At 47.9% G+C, this 24,217-nt stretch overlaps 2 pseudogenes; both read right to left on the bottom strand.

Annotated features, from left to right (window-relative positions):
• Positions 1-5,269: 5,269 nt before the first annotated feature.
• On the bottom strand, positions 5,270-16,551 carry LOC138444668 (homeobox protein NANOG-like; annotated as a pseudogene).
• A 4,351-nt stretch (positions 16,552-20,902) lies between these two features.
• Positions 20,903-24,217, bottom strand: LOC138444667 (UL16-binding protein 1-like; annotated as a pseudogene).

The following is a 24,217-nucleotide window of genomic DNA, read 5'->3' as shown; positions in this document are numbered from 1 at the left end:
AGCTTGTGCTTCCTCCAGCCCAGCATTTCTCATGATGTACTCTGCATAGAAGTTAAATAAGCAGGGTGACAATATACAGCCTTGATGTACTCCTTTTCCTATTTGGAACCAGTCTGTTGTTCCATGTCCAGTTCTAACTGTTGCTTCCTGACCTGCATACAGGTTTCTCAAGAGGCAGGTCAGGTGCTCTGGTATTCCCATCTCTTTCAGAATTTTCCTCAGTTTATTGAGGTGTTAGAAAAAAAAACAAAAAACTTGATCTTTCCCTGGTTCAATTACTTGAATTTCACTCTATTCTTCATTATCAGAAATGTTTTGACAGAGAATATTTGAGGAAGAAACCATCTCAATCTTGGCTAATACATTTCATAAGGAAAATAGGGAATCGGAATGTTCTTGAATAGTTGTTTCTAAATTTTGATGTGCAAAGAGGCTGAAAAATGTAATGGCAAGTGGATAAAAGGTTCAGAAGAGAATGTAGGTATAATCCTGTTCCAGCGTATTAATACTCCATTAAAATTGACATACAAATACCACCCATATTACACATATTGAAACACTTGCAGGAGTATATACTAAATTGTTCACTATTTAATATACTCACTTCATTATGTATTTCTCTATTGCTTACACTAGGTTTAAAAATAAAATTCTTTTAATTTGGCAATCAAAATTTCTGGTCTTTTAAAAAAAAGACATTACGGTTTTAAAGACTTCCTTTGATTCCTTGGTGGTTGTGGATTTTTACTATCCTCTGCCTTAATTTTTTATCTTTTGATACTGATTGGGCACAGACATCAGAGACAAATGGCATTGCTGTAAATGACTTATTTCCAAAAGCAAATCAAGTGATGAATATCAGAAATCTGTCTCTCTTCTGCTTTATTTTCTATTCCCCCCTCCTTTCTCCCTCCTCTTACTTGTTTCTTGCTTCTCCAGTATCTAGCATGACCCTAGAGAAGGAAATGGCAACCCACTGCAGTATTCTTACCTGGAGAAACCCCTGGACAGAGGAGTCTGGTGGGCTACAGTCCACGGGGTCGAAAGAGTCAGACGCGACTGGTGACAGCACACCACACATCTCGCTTGACACTTTAGACGAGGTGCTCCTGTCCTTCCTGCCCCTAACGCATCTTCCGGAATTAGCTGTCCCTTGCCTCTTCCCATGTCTCACAGCTGAACTTAACCCAAAGCAATGACAAGGTTGTAGGAAATGGTAACTGGGCGCAGCTCAGTGCTGGAGAGCTAAATTTGGAGTTTCCTGGGTTTTACCACTTTATGTGGCTATTTTCCCAAAAGTTTTCAGGCTCTCGTTCACCATTTAATTATTTCCTCAAATTCATTGTCAATTCATCACATGCAGTTGTTTAGAGCCAAAAATTTTGTAAACATCAGACATGTTATCTTTTAAAAAATTCTACTTTAATCTCTTCTAAGAATTTTTCCTTTTACTCATGCATCTAAAGTATAAATGAAAAGCCAGGTGGTAGCAACGATATTCTGATTTTTTTAAAGTCACACTCAAATCTGCTTGAATTACAAGACTAAACAGTGCTGGCTCAGTGATTTCATGTGGTACTATCAATCAGTGCTTTCTGTTTCGATTATCTGCTTCATTAAGCATGATGCTTGGCACAAAATCCATGTATCTGCCAGTCAAATGAATATTGCTTTGAACTTAGGTCTTGGCACAAATTAACAATCCCTGACTTCCTCTTTAGTCAAACATCTATTACGATGTGGCAAAATACAAAACTTCTTTCTATAAAAATTAGTAATGAACAAATAAGAGGTTGTAGTAAAATAGCCAAACAGGACAGAGGAAACAACAGTGAAGTACATGGTATCTTAGCCCTTCATCTTAACAACTGAAATTCTTAACAAGGAAAGCCTCTCACTCTCAGAAAATATGAATAATCCTTTGTCACACATCTTTGTTCTTTTGCTCCCTGTTCTTGAGGTTAGATTCTAGATCCTAGAGATACCCAAAGATGGTGTTATAATTTAGCTATCCATAGCCAGACACTTTTTATCATGTCTGAAAGCTTCTGAAATCCCTTTGATTGGACTCCAGTCATACCCTCCCCACAATTCCCACCCCTCCCAAATTGATACAAAAGGCACACAATTGGCACACAAGGTAGAGAGGTTGTTTTTGTTTACTTGCTGGCTCAGTTCAGTTCAGTCGCTCAGTCACGTCCGACTCTTTGCGACCCCATGGACTGCAGCATGCCAGGCTTCCCTGTCCATCACCAACTCCCAGAGCTTGCCCAAACTCATGTCTACTGAGTCGGTAAAGCCATCCAATCATCTCATCCTCTGTCATCCCCTTTTCCTCCTGCGTTCAGTCTTTCCCAGCATCAGGGTCTTTTCCAATGAATCAGTTCTTTGAATCAGGTGGACAAAGTGCTGGAGCTTCAGCTTCACCATCAGTCCTTCCAATGAATATTCAGGACTGATTTCCTTCAGGATTGAGTGGTTTGATCTCCTTGCAGTCCAAGGGACTCTCAAGAGTCTTCTCCAACACCACAGTTCAAAAGCATCAATTCTTCACTGCTCAGCCTTCTTCATAGTCCAACTTCCACATCCATACATGACTACTAGAAAAACCATAGCTTTGACTAGATGGACCTTTGTTGGCAAAGTAATGTCTCTGCATTTTAATATGCTGTCTAAGTTGGTTATAGCTTTTCTTCAAGGAGCTTTTCTTCAATCTTTTAACTTCATGGCTGCAATCACCATCTGCAGTGATTTTGGAGCCCAGAAAAATAAAGTCTGATACTGTTTCCATTGCCTCCCCATCTATTTGCCATGAAGTGATGGGACCAGATGCCATGATCTTCGTTTTCTGAATGCTTAGTTTTAAGACAGCTTTTTCACTCTCCTCTTTCACTTTCATCAAGAGGCTTTTTAGTTCTTCACTTTCTGCCATAAGGGTGGTGTCATCTGCATATCTGAGGTGATTGTTATTTCTCCCGGAAATCTTGATTCCAGCTTGTGCTTCACTGAGCCCAGTATTTTGCATGATGTACTCTGCATAGAAGTTAAATAAGCAGGGTGACAATATACATCCTTGACTAACTCCTTTCCCAATCTGGAACCAGTCGATTGTTCCATGTCTGGTTCTAACTGTTTCTTCTTGACCTACATACAGATTTCTCAGGAGGCAGGTCAAGTGGTCTGGTATTCCCATCTGTTTAAAAATTTTCCACAGTTTGTTGTGATCCACACAGTCAAAGGCTTTGGTATAGTCAGTGAAGCACAAGTAGATGTTTTTCTGGAATTTTCTTCATTTTTCTATAATCCAGCAGATGTTGGCAATTTAATCTCTGGTTCCTCTGCCTTTTCTAAATCCAGTTTGAACATCTGGGAGTTCACAGTTCACGTACCATTGAAGCCTGGCTTGGAGAATTTTGAGCATTACTTTGCTAGTGTGTGAAATGAGTGCAATGGTGTGATAGTTTGAATATTCTTTAGCATTTCCTTTCTTTGGGATTGGAATGAAAACTGACCTTTTCCAGTGTGGCCATGGCTGAGTTTCCCAAATTGCTGGCATATTGAGTTCAGTACTTTGACAACTCCAATAATTTGGCCACCTGATGCAAAGAACTGACTCATTGGAAAAGACCCTGATGCTGGGAAAGATTGAAGGCAGGAGGAGAAGGGGATGACAGAGGATGAGATGGTTGAATGGCATCACTGACTCAATGGACATGAGTTGGAGTAAACTCTGGGAGTTGGTGATGGATAGGGAGGCCTGGCAGAGAAGGCAATATCATCCCACTCCAGCACTCTTGCCTAGAAAATCCCATGGATGGAGGAGCCTGGTAGGCTGCAGTCCATGGGGTCGCTAAGAGTCAGACACGACTGAGTGACTTCCCTTTCACTTTTCACTTTCATCCGTTGGAGAAGGAAATGGCAACCCACTCCAGTATTCTTGCCTGGAGAATCCCAGGGATGGGGGAGCCTGGTGGGCTGCCGTCTATGGGGTCACACAGAGTTGGACACGACTGAAATGACTTAGCAGCAGCAGGGAGGCCTGGAGTGCTGTGGTCCATGGGGTTGCAAAGAGTTGGACATGACTGCGTGACTGAGCTGAACTGAGCTGACTTTGACAACATCCTCTTTTAGATTTGAAATATCTCATCTGGAATTCTGTCACCTCCACTAGCTTTGTTTGTAGCGATGCTTCCTAAGGCCCACTTGACTTCACATTCCAGGATGTCTGGCTCTAGGTGAGTGATCACACCATCGTGGTTATCTGGGTCGTGAAGATCTTTTTTGTATATTTCTTCTGTGTATTCTTGCCACCTCTCCTTAATATCTTCTGCTTCTGTTAGGTCCATACCATTTCTGTACTTTATTGTGCCTATCTTTACATGAAATGTTTCCTTGGTATCTCTAATTTTCTTAAAGAGACCTCTAGTCTTTCCCATTCTATTGTTTTCCTCTATTTCTTTGCATTGATCAGTTATGAAGGCTTTCTTATCTCTCCTTGCTATTTTTTGGAACTCTGCACTCAGGTGGATATATCTTTTCTTTTCTTCTTTGCCTTTCATTTCTTTCCTCAGCTATTTGTAAGGCCTCCTCAGACAACCATTTTGCCTTTTTGGATTTCTTCTTCTTGGGGATGATTTTGATCCCTGCCTCCTATACAATATGTTGAACTTCCGTCCACAGTTCTTCAGGCACTCTATCAGATCTAATCCCTTGAATCTATTTGCCACCTCCACTGTGTGATCGTAAGGGATTTGATTTAGGTCATCCCTGAATGGTCTAGTGGTTTTTCCTACTTTCTTCAGTTTCAGTCTGAATTTTGCAGTAAGAAGTTCATGATCTGAGCGACAATCAGCTCCTGGTGTTGTTTTTGCTGACTGTATAGAGCTTCTCCATCTTCAGCTGCAAAGAATATAATCAATCTGATTTTGGTATTGACCATCTGGTGATGTCCATGTGTAGAGTTGTCTCTTGTGCACGTTAATTATTAAGTCCTGTCCAACTCTTTTGCGACTGCATGGACTGTAGTCTGGTAGGCTCTTCTGTCCATGGGATTTTCCAGGCAAGATTACTGGAGTGGGTTTCCATTCCTCTCTTCCCAACTGAGGGCTTGAACTGGTGTCTCCTGCACTGGCAGATGGGTTCTTTACCACTGAGTCACCTGGGAAGCTCCAAGGTAGAAAGGTACAAAATTCTAAAAGAAGAAAAATTCTAGAGAATACAGTCACTGCTCATATTAAAGATAGAATAATATAGCTATCTATAAAAACCATCACTCTGCATTTATAGAGTAATTTTGGGATAAATCCATGATTTGCTGCTGGGAACTCATATGCTTAGCAGTTTGCTATGTTACATTATAGCTTTCTCCAGCAGTCTCCAAAGTGCCTTCCAAATCGCTGACAGGACAGTTTTGCTGGCCCTGGATCTGGGGCGGCAGGAATTCCTCGATATGTTTGTTGAATTGATTGTTCCAAGTCTGGCTCTTCCAGGCTTGGGGATACCAGCTCTGACTCTTTCTGGGGTGGTTGCTTCAAGACCAACTGTTTCAGCTTTGGCTGCTCCCAGGTGGGATATCCTAGGTCCGTTCACTCCGTATAGGTAGGTTTCCAGAAGAGGTCACCAAGCAGGCCTGTGCCAGAAACAGAAACCCAGGAATTCTGTGGCCCTGAGTCACAGAGTCACTTTTACTCGGTCAGTTGTTTTTCTGGTTCTGGAATCAGGGCTTCACCTGTTGTAGCTAAGTTTCAGGATATTGGAAAGTTCTTGCATCTGCTGGAGGCTGATTCCTGCCTCTGAAGTCTGTCGTTGAGCACAGACACCTGGGTCTGATTGAACATGGTTCTGATCTTCTCTTTCTTACCTGGGACCTTCTCTTCCTTCTTCAGTGCACTTTTCTCGGCAGGTATGGGCAATAGTTTTACTCTGGAGCTTGTGGAAGAATCAGGACTGTCCAGTCTCCTTGTCAAGGGTCTCAGCAGATGACTCTTGCAAGGACACCTGGTTTCCTTCAGGCCCAGAAATTTCAGACATTGGTGAAGAGTCCCTGGAATTGGATGCTTTGGGGCCAAGCAGGCTGGGTCCTCACTCATGTTGTGGAGTTGAAGCAGACAGAGAAAAAACCTGTGAGCTAGATGGTAGGAAGAGTTCAGGCTTAAGAACCTAGGTAGAAGAGCTTAGAGAAAGGTGAAGATCTCCAGGTGTAAAAGAATTAAGAAGATGGAATGAATGGAATCAACTGTCAGATAACAGGAGCCAACCAGCCCAATCTAGAGAAAGGAAAAAAAGAAAGTCTTGATTCTTAAATGAGGCCATACTCTCCAGCAGGCAGGGGTCCCTCCCTTGCCTCTCCTGTCTTTACCCAGCGTACCGGCTGCCCTCCTAATAATGACTGTGACCAAATTGAAATCAGGTGAGAGAGGCTTGCTGCGATGACCCAGTGGAGTTTATGACTCCACCATAAAGTGGATGGTGGAGGTGTGTGATATTGTTGAAAAAGAAATAGAAGATAAAAATCCTCGTCTTTACCTCTATTCTGAGCAGATGTTGTTCCTAGATGCTGTTGTCTTCAGTTTAATAAAAATATTTTGTTGTTGTTTAGCCACTAAGTGGTGTCTAACTCTTTGTGACCCCAAGGACTACAGTCCACCAGGTTCCTCTGTCCATGGGATTTCCCAGCAAGAATACTGCAGTGGGTTGACATTTCCTTCTCCAGGGGAACTTCCTGACCCAGGGATCAAACCAGTGTCTCATATACATGTCTCCTGCATAGTAGGCAGATTCTTTACTGCCAAACCACCAATAAAAATACTGTTGTTGTTTAGTCACTCAGTCATGACTGACTCTTTGTGACCCCATGGGCTGCAGCCAGGCCTCCCTGTCCCTCACCATCTCCTGAAGTTTGCCGAAGTTCATGTCCATTGCATTGATGGTGCCATCCAGCCATCTCATCCTCTGATGCCTTCTTCTGTTTCTGCCCTCCATCTTTCCCAGCATCAGGTATTAATAAAAATATTAGTTCTTTGCAAATGTTCTGCTCCTCTACCACATGTAGCCACTATTTTCTGACTAGAAACTGAGGGAGGGAAAGCAGTTCAGCCCCTGGGCCTGGGGGAGGCATCAGTAGGTAAAGGCAGGTGACCCCAGCTGGCACCTGTCCCCAGGCAGCTATTGTGTGGCATTTCCAGGCTAAAAGAAAAAAAGTTTGACAGGCAATGTCAGGGGGGTGTCAGTTTCTTCCCTGTCCCTGCCCTTTTTTGGTTCTCTTACAGCCTCCCTCCCCTTCCCCCATCCTCACTGGTGTCTCCATTTAACCCCTGATGTGCTGTAGACACCTCCACATGGATGGCTGAGGACTTCCCCAGGGAACATGCTGATGCCACTACAGTAGCCTTAACACATATTGGGGAGGGGGTCAGCCGTGTGAAGAGGAGAGTGCCAAGTGACTCAAGAGACAGAAAGCCCCTCCTGAGTCCCGCAGTTAACCACTGAGCTGAAAAAACAAAAACCTTCTGGTGGGAAGTAAACATGATATGATCAGTTGTAGGGTGGCCTCTTGTCAAGATAAAGTCCTTGTATGGGGCCTGGGAGGATGCCAGGAGTAGAAGACTCTGGAAGTAGAGAATTCCTGGAGTCAATGCTGTGGGTGGGGTGGAGTGTTTCCCAGGAACTTGGCTCAGGCTCCTGAGCCCTGTTTCCCCTGAAACTGCTTCTCCTGCTGCTAGAAAGAGTCCAGGACACATGTGGCCGTGGGTATCTAAGGGTGGGCCCGGTGAGGGAGGTGGGTCTCTCTGTGCAGGTTCCTAGCTTCCTGCCTGAGCTGCTGGACAGACCTGGGGGAAAGCTGGGACAATCTGCGATGGGGTGGGGGGTGGTAAGAGGAAAGACAGGAAGGGGAGGAGGAAGGTGAAGGGAGAAGAAAGGACTAGGGAGTGATTAGGGGACAGTGAGGGGGACCCAGCCTGGAGAGGGGCACAGCAAAGTGCTAGTGGTAGAGGGTTCGCGCCCCGCCCCTCCCCACTACCCCCTCTTCCTTCTGGGTCATTTCCACCTCCAGTCTTTGCCCCACACTGCCCATCCCTTGTCACCAACACCTCTTGACCTCTTCCCCACCTCCATTCAGTGTCTCACACTCTTCTCTTCACACACAAAACTCCACTTCCCTTGGTGTCCCCACTCCCACCTGTTGCACCCCCAGGAGTCCCTCCCCGTGAGCTTTGTAGGCAGGAGGGGACTGAAGGGAAGACAGTTGCGCAGAGGCTCCAGGCTGATTGGAACCTGAAGGAGGGAATGCAGCTCAGCCCCTGGGCCTGGGGGAGGCGTCAGCAGGTGAAGGCTGATGACCCCAGCTGACACCTGTCCCCAGGCAGCTATTCTTGTGTGGCATTTCCAAGCTAAAAGAAAAAAAGATTGAAAGGAAGTGACAAGGGGGTGTCAGTTTCTTTACTATCCCTGCCCATTTTGGCTCCCTACAACTTCAGTTCCAGGTCCAGGCCAGGAATAAGCCTGTTAATTTATTCCAAAGTCCAGGCCAAGGAAAGGCCAGTCATAGGAAGTCAGTCGTTATGGCAACCGCTCCAACAACAGCCATCACCCACCTTGGCCCCATACTCCCCATCCATGTTTCTTCTCCCAGCCCCCACCCTCACAGACACCAGCCCCCTCATACTGCACACTGCCCTCCGTCACCCACACTCCACCCTGACTCTCCAGCTCCACCCACTCACACACCCCTCATACACTCCGTGCTTCTCACTTATACTCCTTCCACCCTTGTGCACAGAAGCCCTCGAGAAATTTTCCAGGCAGGTCTCCTCACACCCTCTCCCCGCTTTGCACACCCCCACCCTCCACCACACACTCTCTTTCACACACAAGTGCCTGCTTGCCTGCCCTCCACACTCTCCACTCTCTCCCAAGACACGCTGGGCTCCCCTCCCACAGGGACCCTGGCTTCCTCACACTGTCTGTACACACTGCTTCACACAAATTCCACACAGAAGGCTCCCATCTACATCCACTGCCATCCAGAAAATTCCCCCTCACAGGGCATTTCCCTTCACTGTCTCTCTCCTCTCTGGGGCCCCCAGGGCACCCCCCTCCGGGCCCTCTGCATACACATACTGTCCACTCCCCTTCTGTCCCAGGCTCAGCTGTCCACAGTCACACACACACACACACACACACACACACACACACACACACACACCATCAAACACCCAACGTCCTGACATACTAATGAGTTGTAGTTGCTCCCCTCACACCCAACACACTCTCCCCAGTGGCCCCTCACTCTCCTCACACTTACCCTCCTCATCACAAATAAGTGTGTCACTGCCACACACACTCCTCTCTTCTGCCCTTCTCTCAGGCACAACCCCCTTTCTATCTCACACACACACACACACACACACACACACACACACACACTCATAGTCTGATGAGTCCTCCCCCAAGACAGGGGGCCCTGCAGCAGTCTCAGAGCCCACACAGAGCTCGGGGTGGTTCTGGGGAGAAAGCTGGCTGCCAGGACTCTGTCCCAGGGCTGAGCCAGGAATTTTAGGTCTCTATCAGTCAGTCCTAAACTAAATCAACCCTGGATATTCATTGGAAGGACTGACGCTGAAGCTGAAGCTCCAATACTTTGGCCACCTGATACAAAGAACTGACTCATTGCAAAAGACCCTGATGCTGGGAAAGATTGAGGGTGGGGCAACAGAGGATGAGATGGTTGGATGGCATCACTGACTCAATGGACCTGAGTTTGAGCAAACTCTAGAAGATAGCAGAGGGCAGGGAAGGCTGGCGTGCTGCAGTCCATGGGGTCACAAAGAGTCAGACAGGACTAAGTGACTCAACAACAACCTGGATCCTACCCAAAACAGTGCTTTCTCTCTTTTGCTGCTCTAGCCCCACACCTAAAGGAACTCACCAAATACACTCCTACTAGCGTACAGCCCTGAGACCCCACGAATAGTCATATTCATGTATTAATCAACCTAAAATTAGTTTTTGTATATTGTGTCAAATAGAAATTCCTTCTTATTTACATCATCAACCAGTTATCCCTTTCCTGTGTACTGATCAGCACACCCTTCACTGGCATTTCTTGCCACACCTACTAGACGTCAAGTTTCTAGACATCCCTGGGTCTATTTCTTTGCTCTTTTCTAAAACTGGTCTCCTGTCTGCATTATGACTCACCAACTACCTTTGGTGTTAGGGATGTAGCTCAAGCCAATGCTGGCTGGGTTGGAAGTTAAGTCCTTTCATAAAAATTACCAGACTCAACAGCTTAAAACAATCAAAATTTATTCTTTTGCAGCTGTGGGAAATAGAAGTCTGAAATAATTTGTATCCTTGATATACAGGAGTTTTAATAAAAATTTGTGATTCTCATCAGAAAAGAAAAATGTACAACATCTTTATAACCGATTTAACTGATTTTATTCCAGACAGGAGAAAACTTCCAATTTGTCTAGATATTAGTGAAAACTGAGATATTAATTTTTTGTTGAAATGTGACACCCCTATAGTTTAGTGCACAAATCTCAACAAATGGCCAGTCAGTCAGTTCAGTTGCTCAGTCGTGTCCAACTCTTTGTGACCCCATGAACCGCAGCACGCCAAGCCTCCCTGTCCATCACCAACTCCCAGAGTTTACTCAAACTCATGTCCATTGAGTCGGTGATGCCATCCAACCATGTCATCCTCTGTCGTCCCCTTCTCCTCCTGCCTTCAATCTTTCCCAGCATCAGGGTCTTTCAAATGAGTCAGCTCTTCGCATCAGGTGGCCAAAGGATTGGAGTTTCAGCTTCAACATCAGTCCTTCCAATGAACACCCAGGACTGGTCTCCTTTAGGATGGACTGGTCAGATCTCCTTGCAGTCCAAGGGACTCTCAAGATTCCTCTCCAGCACCACAGTTCAAAAGCATCAATTCTTCGGTGCTCTGCTTTCTTTATAGTTCAACTCTCACATCCATACATGACCACTGGAAAAACCATAGCCTTGACTAGACAGACCTTTGTTGGCAAGGTAACGTCTCTACTTTTTAACATGCTGTCTAGGTTGGTCATAACTTTTCTTCCAAGGAGTGAAGTAAGAGTCTTTTTATTTCATGGCTGCAGTGATTTTGGAGCACCTTAAAATAAAGTCTGCCACTGTTTCCCCATCTATTTCCCATGAAGTGATGGGACCGCAATGCTGTGATCTTTGTTTCCTGAACATTGAGCTTTAAGCCAACCATTTCACTCTCCTCTTTCACTTTCATCAAGAGGCTCTTTAGTTCTTCTTCACTTTCTTCCATAAGGGTGGTGTCATCTGCATATCTGAGGTTATTGATATTTCTCCCAGCAATGTTGGGTGAGTGGTGGCTGCTTGGTGCTGGAGCAGCCGTGAATAGGTACTCCATGTCCAAGGTCAGGAGCGGTGGCTGCGCTTTGCTGGACTGGCCGTGTGGAGATACCCCATGCACAAGGTCAGAGAAACCCCAGTAAGACGATAGGCACTGAAGCGGCTGTGAGGAGATACCCCTGTCCATCACCAACTCCTGAATTGAGTCAGTGATGCCATCCAACCATCTCATCCTCTGTCCTTATTAAGGAATGTAGAAAAAAAAAATTGTCCTTTCCTCCTCCTTGGGAATTCCAGACCCCTATCTCCTTCTTTAGAGCTCCAGACCCCTTTTTCCTCCTCGGGGACCCTGGAATTCTTATCAACCTGCCTAGGAATTGACTCTCTCAGCTTGAAGATGAACCTCTCTTCCCTGTGTCTTCACATGACCCTCCATGTAACATACCAGGTCTGCTCCATTTTCTTACAAGAATACCAATCAGATTGGATTAGGGGTAGACCCTAATGGCCTAATTTTAACATTATTTATATAAAGGCCTTGTTATTAAATATGGTCATATTCTGAGGTCCTGGGGGTTTAGGGTTTTAACACATGAATTCAGGGGAATACAATTTTGGCCATAAAAGCATGAAGTAACTTAACTATACATAAAAGTGAGAACACATAACGTATATCTCATTAAACCACACATATTTATTCCTAACTCATTTTCCTCTTGCTGCTGCTGTTGCTACTAAGTCGCGTCAGTCGTGTCCGACTCTATGCGACCCCATAGACGGCAGCCCACCAGGCTCCCCCGTCCCTGGGATTCTCCAGGCAAGAACACAGGAGTGGGTTGCCATTTCCTTCTCCAATGCATGAAAGTGGAAAGTGAAAGTGAAGTCGCTCAGTCATGTCCGACTCTTTGCTACCCCACGGACTGCAGCCTACCAGGCTCCTCCGTCCACGGGATTTTCCAGGCAAGAGTACTGCAGTGGGGTGCCACTGCCTTCTCCGCATTTTCCTCTTAATGGAGTTTAAAAGTGCCAACAAACACTCCAATTCCGCCTAACATGGAGGGAACTCATGGAAAAGCATCAGGTAAAGCTGATACTCTGATTATGAGCAAGCATCTTATTTAGCAAATTCTTCAACATGACTAAGTCAATACATGGTAAGGGCCAATCAACAGCCATGGAAAGTCAGGAGTTCTTTAGCTTCTTGGTAAAAACACCTCCGAGTAGAAGAGAATATACTAGATTGGCAGCCAGACTGTCCATAAGGATCAGTTTCTTCATCCAAGGGCTCATCTAACATTTCCACCTTCTCATGGTCAATGGAAGAAACATCAGATGATGGAATGAAGAGCTGTTAGAACATTAGGTAAACTGTTGAACTGAATCATGGTATTGTCAGAAAGGAAACATTTTTTTCATGAAAGAACTGGGGAAACGGTAGGTGTGATCTCAAGAAGACAACACCCCACCCCAGCCTTTTGAAGTTTAGACCCTGCCTCTCCCCTCCCTGCCACAGGAGGGAAACTGGATTTGCTGCCTGCACAGCCTCTTCTACCACAACAACTGAGTAATTTTAGACCTACCAGGAAGTGTGGGGGCCCCTGACTACGAAAGAGCATCCTTCTAGGTGCCAGTAGACAGGGGCTTGGGTGAGACCTGTGGCTCACCTCTCCCAAGTCCTGACCAGAACAAACCTGCCCAGGAACCAGAGGCCAGCCTGATTCTCACCTGCCGTGGTCCCTGATTTCTTCATACATTTCTTGATGATGATGACAATTAGGCAGGTGAAGATGATGATCCATAGGAGGATGTATTTAGTTAACGGGATAGATGCAGGCTGGTTATTGGGGGCCTTTGTGAGCGGTTGTAAAACAAAAAAGCACAAGCTTTGTCATATCTAAGAATCCACTTTCCTCAGCATCTGCTGTCCCCAGACAGCACCTGTCCACGTAACATAGATGCTGGCTCATTATGTGAAGCCATTGGGCTAGAAAGAGGAATGGAGTTGGGCTCTGTCCTCATAACAGAGCTCATATTTCTACTGAGGGAGACTATTTGATAATCTTGCAGGTGGACACGTTTACTGTGGGGAGTCCTTTTTAGGGAGAACACAGCTGGAGAAGTGCTTAATTAGGTCTGGGGAGGGGTGAGGGCTTCTCTAAGTGACATTTGAGCAGGTTAAAGGATCAGGACAACAGGAAGGAGAGAAGGTATGGAAACACAATATGTATATAAATCTGGGGGCCATTTAGCACGGCTAGGGAACTGGGTCATTGGTTAATGAGGAAGGGGGCTCCTGTGCTGAGGGAGGTGGGCTGGGACAGGAGGATGCTGGCAAGTTCTGTGCTATGCCCATCACTGACTCTCCAGACAGGAAGTCCACCAAGAGATCAGTCACTCCATCCATCCATCATATTTTCAATTACACACACATATGTGCTCACATCCACACATAAAGGCTCTAGACCTTTGAAGAGAGCTGCCACCTCCCCCACACCCCGCTCAGTTACCTGTGGGCTCTGGGAGCAGCATGTTCTCCCAGTGTTTCAGGAATTCCCTAAGCCAGTAGCTGCAGTCTCCTGTTGAGATGGTCCTGAAATACTCTGCCAGTTCCTGGTTGTTCTCCCACTCCTCCTTGATGCCTGTGGCGCCAGCATCGATGACTGTCCAGGTTATGCTCATGGTGTCAAGGAGGAGGGCTGTCCATCCATTGAGGCTGAAGTGCAAGGATGCACCAGAGCATTGCTCGGCTTCACACTGACAACACAGGCTGACCTGCAGGGAGGGAGGACCTGCACCCCACACACACAAGTAATCATCCTGGACTCTCCACAGTCCCTCCTCCCCAGTCACTCAAGTGTGTCTGCACATCTAGGGACCTGTGATCTTCCGACCATGACTTCCCCCTCTTACCCATCAGGTCCACCGGGTCTCTAAAGCTGGATCGTGTTCAGTCCTTTCACAGGAATCTCCTCCTTGCGTGCACTCTTTCTCTTGCTGTCTCCAGCTCCCCACCCCCTTCCCATACTTACCATTCATCTCCTTTTTGTTCAGTTTGGTGACAGGCAGGACCGTCCTGAGCTCTTTTCCTGCTTCTGCCAGTGTTTCGCTCAATTCAGTCCACACTTTCGTGTCGTTTACCTCCTTCCCCAGGAAACCCAAAGGTTTGACCTTGTTGCTGTCACTGTCATACTGGAGGAAAGGCTTTGTGTCCACAGAGCCCTGGACTTGGCACCAGAGCTGGCCAGGTCTGGACTGAGATTTGACAGTGAGGTCAAGGCACAGAGGGTGGGCGTCTGTGAGAGAAAACCACAGGTATGGCTGGGAGATTCCCCTCCAGGGCCTGGTTGCAGAGGCAGGGGTCTCTATCCCAGACCCCCTCCCTCTGCTGCATTCTCAGTCCTGCCTCACCTTTAACTGTCTGAGGTTTAATCTCTTTGATGCCACCTGGATCCCTTGGGTCCAATATTGTTAGCAGGAAGATTTATCTGACATATTTTTACCATCATGTACCAACATCTGAGGCAGCAAAAACAAGACAATCTCTGCCTTCTAGTGACTTAAAAATCCATCTGAACAAACAGGACTTTCAACAGGAATGGAAAAAAAAAAAAGGCCCCAGAACACAGGCTACATTCATGATGGGCCCCTGGTCATCAGGAAGGTTTTACTGCAGTAGGAGGTGGGGTTTGCCAGGAGAGGGAAAGCTGCTACAGGAGTCTTGGGCTGGAGTCCCTGCACACTGGGTGTCACCTCCTGGGCAGCCAGTCCAGCTAAACCACACCCTCACCATCCTAAGAGCAGGGGGACAGGCCCCCACCAGGGTGGAGCCCCTTCCTTTCCCCTCCTCCCATGCTCCACTTCCCCTGCCAGAACCCCAGGTCCCAGGACACTCACTGCCCAGTCTTCCTGGGTTCTATCAGCAGCAGTATCAGTAAAAGACGGCCTGCAGTGTGAGCTAGAGACAGTCCTTCCAGCAGTTTTAGGAGAGTAAGGGGCAAATTGTAGCCTGGAGGGTGTCTATACCTCTGCCCGCTGCCCAAAGTCTTCAGTCCGAGACTGAGGAAGCCTTGTTGAAAAACAATGCAAAGAACAAGTATACCGAGGAAGTATCTTGCAAGTATTCAAATTCATTAAAAACAGCAAAAACAACCAGAAAAAACAGCGGCGACATTAAAAAGCAAAATTCACTTTAATACCCCACCCTTGAAGACCCCTTAACTTTTGTGAACAAAATGCTCCGGGTAGTGTTGGCTTCTCCCCTCCTTCCAATAACAGCTGCCCCACCCGACCCCCGACCCCCGACCCCCAGCTGCCTCTTTTGCTTCTTTTTCCATCTTCTGCTCAGTCATTCTGCATCCCTCCCCCCGCCCCCCAACTTCCTTCTCCATCCTAACCTGGCGGACATTTTCTTCAGTGATCAAAATTCACTCTCACCCAGTGCACTCCAGCGTTAATCAGACTGGCCGCAGGCGACCGCATGTGATCAATGGAAGGCGTGTGTACAAGGAGTTGGAGCCAAAACTCCAGAAAGGCCTGGACGCTGTAACTAAATAACTATAGCAATAAATGAAGTGCCCTAACTTGGCATTCTGCCAACTCCTAAGACCACTTGAGCAGCAAGCTGAAAGCTGAAAGCGGAGCTGTGGGAATCTCAGTCCTTTCTTATCAACCAGCAGTCCGAAAACTCTCCTTCCAGATAGTTCCCCCCAGCCTTCGCATCTCCCCCCGCAGCCCTCTTCGTCCCCACCCCCTCCCGTGGCCCCGAGCATCCACCGCGCAAGTGGCTCAACTCCGCGGTCTCAGGGGTGGTGCCTTCCGGGTGGCGGGAGAAGACGGAGCCCTCGGTGGGAAGGCCCGCCCTGGGGTCTCACTCGTCGCCCACTCCTCCCTCCTCACCCGGCTCCCGGGTAGAACGCCTGTGATCGGCGGGGCGCGGTCCTCGCCTGCCCGCTCCGTCCGAGGTGGCAGGTTGAGATGGTCGGTGTTCGAAATCCCAAGAGAAATCCGGAACGGAGATTCCAGCTTGAATCACTCTCGCCCGTCGCGACGCGGAGCCCTGACTCCGCAGGGGCTCTGTTGGCTGCGTCCAGTCGGTGACAAAGAGGGGCCCCGGGGCGGGGAACAGACAGCCCCGGGAAGAGGCGGGAGCACCCAGGCTGCGGAGCCCCGCGAGCGAGGTCTCAGCCCAGCAGCGCCGCATGCGTGGTGACCACGCGGTTCTGGCCTCTGGCGAAACTGGACGGACCGGACTTCGCGTACGCGACTGGAGACTGTTCTCTCTCTCTCTCTTTTTTTGTCTGTACCTGAAGATGTGTACCTGAAGGAGTAGTTAATTCCCTGCTAACACTTAGAGGGTGGTCCCAAGGAGCTTACACTGTGCCTTGCCAATCGTCTGTGTCAGGACTCAGAAGCCTAGCGTGTATCCCAGTCGCTTGTGCCCCCTATTTCCTAGAATTCCAGCTTCTTCTCCCCAACTACTTCTACTCTGCTATTTTAGGAATTTGCCCCCCTAACCCCTCCCCGCACCCATGCTTCCTAAACACTAAACAGACATTTTTACTGCAGCCACACTGCAGTCCCTCTTTGATGGGGTTATGATAAGTCCAGCTAAATAAACAGATGAAACACACACATAAGTACACGACCCCGGACAGCTAGTTTACTCTCCAACTGTCCTCCCCACCTCCCATCTCACTAATCTCACCAACCTTCTCGGAGGTCTATCATCAAGGCTGGGACAAGTCAGAGGGCAAAGGGCACCACCCAGCCTCTCTAGCCACAGTCCCTCACTGCCCCTCACCCAGAGTTGCCCCCTTATTCACCTTGAGCCTCCAGGGTCCCAGGCATACAGGTCTTCCCCAGCCTACACGCACCCCTCACTTCACACTGCCTCCCACACTCTCTCTCTTGTGGTTTTGGTTCATGTAAGATGTGTCAGAGTGCCATTTCCTCTGTTGTGGCTCATAATCACTTTCCAGATCATCTGTCCTGGGGCACCACTGGGTGCTTGTCCTGAGAATGTGTGAAGTCACCATGGCAGAGGGTACTAAGTTGCTTCAGTGGTGTCCGACTCTTTGAGGCCCCATGGAGTGGAGTGGGCTGCCATGTCTTCCTCATGACAAAGGGACATTTAGCCTATAAATACCAAGAGTTTGTGAGGAGTGTCTGAGAGTTCCAGTCTGGGGAAAAGCTGATCTAACTTTTCCTTAAATCGTTTGTTTCCATGAGAAATCTTGGGCTTCCCAGGTGGTGCTCGTGGTGAAGAACCCACCTGCCCATGCAGGAGACCTAAGAGATGTGGGTTTGATCCCTGGGTCAGGAAGATCCCTTGGGGGAGGAAATGGCAACCCACTCCAGTGTTCTTGCCTGGAGAACCCCATGGACAGAGGAGCTGGCAGGTTACAGCCCGAAGGGTTGCAAAGAGCTGGAAATGACTGAGGTGACAGGCGCACATGAGAAATCTTGCACGTCAGGACTTCTGCTCTCATTCTCCCTCCATGTTATATAATGATTTGGTATTTGTATATATTGTGAAGTTGAAAACCATAACCGTCTAGGTAACAACCATCACCACACCCATAGTTACAATATTTTTTATCCTTTTGGTGGAAACGTCTAAGATCTACACTCTTAGCAATTTTCCAATATATTGATACATTCCAGTTGTCCCTAGGTGTCTGCTGGGGATTGGTTCCAGAGCCACTTAGGATACCTCAGTCCTCTGATGCCTGGGTCCCGTAGGCAGCCCTCTGTATCCATGGGTCCCCATTGGAGAATTCAACCAACTCCAGAATCAACCAATGACAGATTGGGTAGTACTGCATTTATTGAAAATAATCTGAGTTCAAGTGGACCCACAGAGTTCAAACCAGTGTTGTTCAAGGGTCAACTGAACAGTATTATAAACCATGCTATACACTACATCAAATCCCGTATGATTATACAGTGGAAGTGAGAAATAGATTTAAGGGATTAGATCTGATAGAGTGCCTGATGAACTATGGACAGAGGTTCATGACATTGTACAGGAGATAGGGATCAAGAGCATCCTCATGGAAAAGAAATGCAAAAAAGCAAAATGGCTGTCTGAGGAGGCCTTACAAATAGCTGCCAAAAGAAGAGAAGCAAAAAGCAAAAGAGAAAAGGAAAGATATAAGCATCTGAATGCAGAGTTCCAAAGAATAACAAGAAGAGATAAGAAAACAATCAATGCAAAGAAAGAAATAGAGGAACAGAACAGAATGGGAAAGACTAGAGATATCTTCAAGAAAATTACAGATACCAAGGGAACATTTCATGCAAAGATGGGCACAATAAAAGACAGAACTGTTATGGACCTAACAAAAGCAGAAGATATTAAGAAGAGGTGGCAAGAATACACAGAAGAACTGTACAAAAGAGATCTTCATGACCAAGATAATCCCGATGGTGTGATCACTCACCTAGAGCCAGACATCCTGGAATGTGAAGTCAAGTGGGCCTTAGAAAGCATCACTACGAACAAAGCTAGTGGAGGTGATGGAATTCCAGTTGAGCTGTTTCAAATCCTGAAAGGTGATGCTGTGAAAGTGCTGCACTCAATATGCCAGCAAATTTGGAAAACTCAGCAGTGGCCACAGGACTGGAAAAGGTCAGTTTTCATTCCAGTCACAAAGAAAGGCAATGCCAAAGAATGCTCAAACTACCACACAATTGCACTCATCTCACATGCTAGTAAAGTAATGCTCAAAATTCTCCAAGCCAGGCTTCAGCAATACATGAACCATGAACTTCCAGATGCTCAAGCTGGTTTTAGAAAAGGCAGAGGAACCATAGATTAAATTGCCAACATCCGCTGTATCACTGAAAAAGCAAGAGAGTTTCAGAAAAACATCAATTTCTGATTTATTGACTATGCCAAAGCCTTTGACTGTGTGGATCATAATAAACTCTGGAAAATTCTGAGAGAGATGGGAATACCAGACCACCTGACCTGTCTCTTGAGAAATCTGTATGCAGGTCAGGAAGCAACAGTGAGAACTGGACATGGAACAACAGGCTGGTTCCAAATAAGAAAAGGAGTACGTCAAGGCTGTAAATTGTCACTCTGCTTGTTTGACTTCTATGCAGAGAACATTATGAGAAACTCTGGGCTGAAAGAAGCGCAAGCTGGAATCAAGACTGCCGGGAAAAATATTAATAACCTCAGATATGCAGATGACACCACCGTTATGGCAGAAAGTGAAGAGGAATTAAAAAGCCTCTTGATGAAAGTGAAGGAAGAGTGAAAAAGTTGGCTTAAAGCTCAACATTCAGAAAATGAAAATCATAGCAGCTAGCCACGTCACTTCATGGGAAATAGATGGTGAAACAGGGGAAACAGTGGCTTCCTGGGAGCACCATCTTCTGCAGAAAAGAAAGAGGTGTTGGTCCAGGAGGCTGAGGAACTCCTGTCATTTCCTGGGGCTGCCCCTCACCAGCCCCTCCTCCAGCTCCGCCCTCACTGAGGGGCTTTTATGTCTCCACCCAACCCCCACCTCAGGCCCAGCAGCTCCTTGTCACCTCCTCCTTCCTTCCTGCATCACAGAGTCAGGGCAGGCCCAGACACTCCCTGCTCAGGCTCAGGACTGGAGCCAGTGAGGAATCAATCTGCTCCCTTTACTCAGGTCTGGATCCCCTCTGAGCGGGGCCTAAAGGACCAGGGAGCAGGTCCCCAGAGGAGGGGCCTTGCTTCCTGACAGCCTTGGGGGACTGCAGGCAAACTCCTTCCTTCGCACCCCTCCAGCCTCCGAGCAGCACACACAGTTCTCAGTTCTCTTCCTGGTCCTCCCAGCTGGGTGCCTCCACCCCAGCTCAGGCCCACCATCCCCAGGCATCTCTGCTCAAGGCAGGGCCGCTCAGTGATGGAGGCTCTGGGTCCCCAGGAGGCTGCTGACATGCAGGCTAAGTCACAACTGCAGCTGCTCCAGGAGCACAGGCCTGGCCTCAACCCTTGCCCCAGTCTGTGCTGTGGGGCTCCTGCCTTGCCTGCTTGACCCAAGCCACTTCCTGTGAGAACAGGCCTTTGGAGTTGGGTCTGCAAAGGCCTTCCCACCCCTTCCTCCTGGGATGAGAGCCCGGCCCCTCTCATCTTGGCCCCTGGGTGGGTCCCCTCCCCACTGACACATCAGGTGGAGCCCCCATGCTGCTCTCAGCCCCCGGGAGTCCTGCCCTCAGCCTGAGTGCCTGCTGTTCTCACACCACCTACCCTGGGCCCTGGCAGCCAACAGTCTGTGCTCAGTCAGGGGACTTGGCTAAACCCTTTAAGCATCAGTGGGCCCTCAGCCTAGTGAAGGCCCCTCCCTTTTCACAATGTCACCTGACAGTGGGGACCTCTCAGAACTCAGGGCTGAGCTTGTCTGAGTTCTGCTCTCACGTGATATGGGGTCTTATTCACTGGCTCATTTCCAGGATGAGGTGGTTCAGTGAGGGGCAGGGCTTGGCTGGGATTCACCTTTCCTGGCCTCACACCAGACCCTGTGCCCCTGCCTTCCCTCTGAATTTTGCCCTCAGTACCTGTTCCTGGAAAGGACTCAGCCCAGGAAGACAGTTATGATGAAACTGGTGAGGACTACAGGGAGGATCCAGGTGATGTGCTTGATGGCTGCGGCCGTGGACTGCACTGTAGTGTGGACTGTGGTCGGTGGTGTTGCAAGGAGAGTAAGAGTGAAGCCCTTGTCCAGACCGCAAACTCGGCAGATGCCTCCTCACCCCCCTGACTCAGTACCCCTACTGTGCAGACAGCTGGCACCCATCACATGGAGGCCCCTGTGATAGATCCTCAGGCCGGACGGGGGGCGGTGGGGGAGGGAGGAGCCCAGTCCTCACGGGGTTCTGACAGCTAATGGGGGAGCAAGGTTTCCAACACAGCCACTCAGTCCTGCTGCGACATAAGAGACGGTGACCTGACTCAGCAGATGTGGTATTGGCAGATTTCCAGAAGAAGGACTGGTGACATTTAGAAGAAGATTCTGGAAAGAGGGTACAGTGAGAAATAAATCCCAGAAATCAAAAAGTTGTCTACAGGATTTGAATCAGCAAAAATCTACATTCAGTCTTCCAAACGCCTGTGCTGTCAGGAGAGACGTCAGGAGGTAGAAGAGGAAGGAGGATGACAGAGCATCCCGGATCATTGTTCTCCCAGGAACAACCCACTTTTTAAATTTATTTTTTTACATTCAATTTTTATTTTTATTCACTCCAAAAACATTGTTAATTGGGGAATAGCCATTAACAATGTTATGATAGTTTCAGGTGAACAGCGAAGGGATTCAGCCATAGATATACATGTACCCCTTCTCCCCTAAACCCCTCTCCCATCCAGGCTGGCACATACCACTGAGGAGAGTTCCATGTGCTATACCATGGGAGCTTGTTGGTTATCCATTTACATATAGCGGTGTGTACATGACCTTCCCAGAGTCCCTAACTATCCCTTCCCCTGGGTAACCATAAGCTTGTTTTCTAAGACTGTGAGTCTCTTTCTGTTTTGTAAGTTTTCTTGTACTATTTCTGTTTAGATTCCACATATAAGGCATGTCGTATGGTATTTCTCCTTCTCTTTCTGACTTAGATCACTCAGTATGACACTCTATAGGGCCATCCATTTCAGGGACAGCTAGGATGGATCACTTTGCCAAAACATACACACACACAGACACACACATGCACACACACAGGGTGGGTCCATATCACCTTGAGTGGACTACCATTTCTTTATACTCGTCTCACTTACCCAAGGTCTTCAATATTTTCTCCCAGCGCACCATAAACTCCCGAAGCCAGGCCCGACAGTCTCCATGGAGACCTTCTTGAAGAAGTCGGTCACAGCTCTGTCCTTCTCCCACTTCTCTTTAATCCACCTCCCTCCAGAATGATCCACTGTCCAGTGCCCATTCTCTGAATCAAAGCGGAGGCACATTTCTCCACTGAAGCCAAAATGCCAGGATCCACTGGTGCGTCCATCCTCTTCACACCAGCACGTCATCCTGCCCTGCAGGGTCAGAGGGTCTGACCCCACCAAGAAAATGAAAGAGCTCAGGCTCTGGACTTGACGAATTCTTTGCCTCACCATGTCCACCTCTCCTGGGACCATGTAATCTGGCCCTGTTCTCTCCTCCAAGGCCTGCTCCTTCCACTGGACTACTAGGGAAGGACCAATACCCAATTGAATTTTGTATCTATAAACAATGGATGCAGTTCCTTCAGTATTTGGACTTCCTAACTCACCTCTGGACTCGATGGACATGAGTTTGACTTGATGGAAATGACTTAGAGAAACCTCTGGGAGATGGTGAAGGACAGGGAAGCCTGGCGTGCTCAGTCCATGGGGTTGCAAAGAGTGGGACGCGACTGAGCGACTGAACTGAACTGAATTGAACTCACCTCTGGAAGTGTCTTTCTCCAGTATAATGTCAGGCAGTTGCCCCTTGAGGAAGTCCCCGATGTCTCTGAGTGTTTCTCTGTTTCCCAAGTGTTCATAGTTTTCACCTCCTCTCGCAATGGACTTGTGGACTGGATCATGGCGCCAGCACAGTCATAGGAGAGAAAAGCATTCCCATCTACCTGGCCTTGAACCACACACCACGGCTCTCCAGGACTGGGCTGAGGATCGACGGGGAAGTTGTAGCAAAAGGAGTGAGCATCTGTGAAGGAAAACACAGGTGAGGGCAGGCTTTGGAGAAGAAGACCCATTACCTCCTCCCCCCACTTATGTGAGAGCAGAGGAAAGCTGCAGGGCTGGGTTGGTAGAGCAGGAAGACCCCCCTGCCCTCCAACACCACCTATAGGCTGAGCAAGTGGAGGAACCACATAACATTATCTCTACTCTGCTCATAAGGCCCACACAGAACCCAAAGCTCTAGAAAGGAGAATTCACAATTGGGGTCACAGGATTGAGCAAGGCCAGGGAGATGCTGCTGATCTACCATGTTGATGGGTCTTGGAATCCTGGAGAAGGCCTGGCCCACATGGCATGAAAGAGAAAATCCAGAACTTCCAAGGCAGGTGGTAGAGGAGGGGATCAAAGGCTCAGAGAAGTGAAAGTGCCAGGGTGGACACGGTATGAAAGGGCAGGAAAGTGTGCAGTCCCCCAGGTTCTATGGAGCCCGAGAGGAAAGAATGGATGAGAAGCATCTCCAACAGCTCCAGGGTGACTTTTGCTGAGGGTCAGGGTCGGTGGTGGGACTGGTGTTCCTGTGCGCTTCCAGCAGGAGTGAGGATGGAGAAGGCGGAAGAGCTGATGCCAGGGGGAGTGTCCTATGTCAGAAACAAAGCAGATGCAGGGGCCAAGGGGACCAGAAAGCCCCCCTGTAGCCAGGCCTCACTGCAGAGAGTACCACGCTGGCTCCTAGCACAGGGCGATCCTAGAGGCAGACAGATGAGCAGTGAGCCCGATTAAAAACTACACGATTGAAAGGAAAAATTATATAAAAAAACAGAGACAAACACAAGGCTGGATGTTCAGGACGCTGAGTGCAGACATCCCAACAAAATGTTCAGATCCTTTGTGCAGTATCCAGCACTGAGTCAGGTCTTATATTCAGAATCCATTCCTAGAGACAGAGATGCCAGGCATCAGCAAGGAGGGCCCTCTTATCACCACAGCAAGTGCAAAAGTCCTTCTGGCCTTGGAAGCCACACGGTCATTGACTGGGGTAAGTGTACACTTGGCAGAGAAGCCACCACCACGTTCATAAGGACCTAGAGTGGGACTGTCATCATGTCCAGCAGTCTGAAACATCATAATGGCCCACCTGTTATTACTGTGGTGCCTGAGATCTGTGTAAGGAATACACATCTGTCCTACGTCCTGCCCACAGGAGTGTCACCCATTCACTGGTCCTCAT

The sequence above is a fragment of the Ovis canadensis genome, chromosome 8, assembly GCF_042477335.2.
Source record: "Ovis canadensis isolate MfBH-ARS-UI-01 breed Bighorn chromosome 8, ARS-UI_OviCan_v2, whole genome shotgun sequence".
Taxonomy (NCBI): domain Eukaryota; kingdom Metazoa; phylum Chordata; class Mammalia; order Artiodactyla; family Bovidae; genus Ovis; species Ovis canadensis.
The sequence above is the reverse complement of the archived record's forward strand: the minus strand, read 5'-3'. Positions and strand labels throughout refer to the sequence as shown.